A 2,422-nucleotide genomic window follows, 5' to 3' on the forward strand; every position below is an offset into this window, starting at 1 on the left:
CAATCGCATTGTATAATTGTTGGTCAATATCATCTATCTTTATTTTAATGACTGTTCTGCAATCAGTTCAAATGTGCGTTTGCTTGTCAATCCTTAATTCTATTTTACTTAGCACACTCAAGTGAGCCTAGAGACAGTGTTGAATAGAGATGGCCTACATGTTTTTAGACTAGTCTGTGTAATTACCGCCATCACAATTCTAATCACTATAATCAACAATGATCATAAATGATACCGCAATACAGAGTCATGCTATAAATTATTACAACTCCACATAATCTTCAGAAATACTTAGAAAATCAGTGGCTGTTTACAGCATTTCATTAATTAGCGAATTTAGCTTACTGATAACAATGTCCAACCATTTAATATACAATATTGTAATGGGCTACAGCAATCACATGGAGGCTTTGGTCCTGTCAATTTTATTAGATCAATTCATGTAAATGGTATTAACTGTACTATCGTTCTTTGTAGAAGTGATTTGAATAGCACACACCATGTGATTTCTGGTTCTTCTTCAGAAGTGTTCAACAAAATTTCTAGACTGGAGCAAGATCACTGGCCTATTAGAACATGTTCTTCCTGGCAAGGGTAGTTTTACAGACTAAGAGAATTCATATTCATAGAAGCATAAGAGCTAATTTTGACAATTTTTTCACAGAATGTAGATATGTACAGAAATATTCTTTGAATGAATTGAAAGACAAGGAGGCAGATGGCATGTTTGACACAGTATATTAAACTACTCTACAAGATTAAGTATGAAATTTACGACCAGACAAATTTAATTGATAATGCTTATATTCTTCATGTGATATTATTCTCTCGGCTTCAATGACAAGCTTTTAGATGCACAATAAATACAGTATTTCCTCTCGATGATTTGAGAAGAAGACAACAGCCCTATGCCCAGAATATAATATTCCAGTGCTATCCAGTTTCTTAGATACAAAAGAGTAAGCGACGGGAGGATGGTGAAGGTTCACTAGTTTACAAAAGAATGCTCTCTTACAAAACTCTTTTCTTGCAGATGTATTCCCCCGACACCCTGAAAGATAACGCATTTGTGGCAGCCGCGCAGCGGCCAGGGCCACCGGACACACCCGCCGCCCCCTCACCCACCACCGCCTCGCTGCACGCCGTCACGGATGCCCCACCCGCCGCCCGAGCCCCCCCCGGACTCATCGACGCCGGTCCTTGACCACTCGCGGCACACCGGCCCCCTCGTCAATTTAGATATTCAACTGGTTCTATTATTTGACTTTGTACTAATTTATTCAAGGTTTTTTCTAACTTTTCCATCAAAGAATAAGCCACTCTACGCGGTGGTTTAATAGTAGGTATTTGATTTGTATCTAATTGAATTTTATAAGTTTGTGGAAATTTACCAAGTCCTTCAAAAACTACTTTAAAACTTTCAAGAAATGATTTTTCATCAAAATTCTCTGAACTAACCTTGCTCACTGTATCCAACCTTTGAATTAAACCTAGCTGTTCTGATGCTTCTCTTCCAAGAATGGGTCTTATACCCTTACGGTCTGGCATAACCGCAAACATGAATGTACAACATTTACCTTTGTTGATTAACTTGAGCTTGATATGTCCCAAAATGTTCAGTGCATATCCACCAAATGCTTGAATTTCCAAATTATTAGGCACCAACCTTTTCATCAACCTTGGATTGATCTTCTCGACACTTGATTTTGGTAACACGTTTATATCCGCACCAGAATCCAACTTGAATGTGATTGAAGTATCACCAAATTTGAAGACTTGTGACCAGTTATCAAGTCTGTCCTTTGAAGTTGAGATGAGAGCTTGGTTTGTGATTGCTTCTATAATCCCACATACATTTTCATTGGCATCATACTCATCCGACTCGGCATTTTGAAGCAAACGGACACGTCGTTTTTGCCTGCAGGAAGAAGAAAAGTGATTATAACCTTTGCAAATATTACATTGCCGACCATAGGCAGGACATTGTCTTGGTCCATGTGGTGTATTACACTTTGAACAGTGGTATGTTCCATTTGAACGATGTTGGTATGTTCCATTTGAATGATCTTGGTATATTCTATTTGAACGATGTTGTTTTTGCCTACAGGAGATAGAGAAGTGATTTAGTTTACCACAGTTTGAACAATTTTTATTATACGCAGGACATTGCCTCGGCATGTGGTTTGTTTTACACCTGTTACAGTCATATCCACTTTGTGTTGGTTGCATTTTCTGCCAGGGTTTCTTTTGTGAACCCAGAGCATTTACCTCGGCAATCTGTTCTTTTTCGACAGATACCATTTTTTCTACTTTTTGCCTAGCATCTTCCGACATTCTACAATAGTTTACAACCTCTTTTAGGGTCATGTCGGGTGCTCTCATTAACCTCTCTCTCATAGCTGGGTCGTATATGCCACAGACT

This window comes from Diaphorina citri, unplaced genomic scaffold (assembly GCF_000475195.1).
Source record: "Diaphorina citri unplaced genomic scaffold, Diaci psyllid genome assembly version 1.1 scaffold39237, whole genome shotgun sequence".
NCBI classification, from domain to species: Eukaryota; Metazoa; Arthropoda; class Insecta; order Hemiptera; family Psyllidae; genus Diaphorina; species Diaphorina citri.